Consider the following 955-nt stretch of genomic DNA (forward strand, 5'->3'; position numbering starts at 1 on the left):
ATCGACACATGGGGCCGGACTGTCAGGGTCAAGGAAAAATCCAATATATATCTGGTGGTAACTCGGGTGCTATTAGAGATAGCGAAATAAATCAAAGTGCATTGCCTGTAGGTGGCCCTGGCGCATGGACCTGTGCAGGGAACGACCTCGGACCACCAGGGGCCGAGAAAACCACCGTCTCATGGGGTCGGACACTCAGGGTCAGGGAAAAATCCAATATATATCTGGTGATATCTCGGGTGCTATTAGAGATAGCGCAATAAACCAAAGTGCATTGTCTGCAGGAGGCCCTGGCGCATGAATCTGTGCAGCGGGAACGACCTCGGTCCACCAGGGGCCGAGAAAACCACCGTCTCATGGGGTCGGACATTGAGGGTCAGGGAAAAATCCAATATATATCTGGTAATATCTCTGATGCTATTACAGATAGCGCAATAAATCAAAGTGCATTATCTGCAGGAGGCCCTGGCCCATGAATCTGTGCAGCGGGAACGACCTCGGACCACCAGGGGCCGAGAAAACTACCGTCTCATGGGGCCGGAAACTCAGTGTCAGGGAAAAATCCAATATATATCTGGTGATATCACGGGTGCTATAAGAGATAGCGATATAAACCAAAGTGCATTGTCTGCAGCAGGCCCAGGCGCATGAATCTGTACAGCGGGAACGACGTCGGACCACCAGGGGCCGAGAAAACCACCGTCTCATGGGGTCGGACACTCAGGGTCAGGGAAAAATCCAATATGTATCTGGTGATATCTCGGGTACTATTACAGATCGGGCAATAAATCAAAGTGCATTGTCTGTAGCAGGCCCTGGCGCATGAATCTGTGCAGCGGGAACCCCCTCGGACCACCAGGGGCCGAGAAAATCTCCGTCTCATGGGGCCGGACAGTCAGGGTCAGAGAAAAATCCAATATATATCTGGTTATATCTCGGGTGCTATTAGAGATAG

The sequence above is a fragment of the Nomia melanderi genome, unplaced genomic scaffold (assembly GCF_051020985.1).
Source record: "Nomia melanderi isolate GNS246 unplaced genomic scaffold, iyNomMela1 scaffold0014, whole genome shotgun sequence".
NCBI classification, from domain to species: domain Eukaryota; kingdom Metazoa; phylum Arthropoda; class Insecta; order Hymenoptera; family Halictidae; genus Nomia; species Nomia melanderi.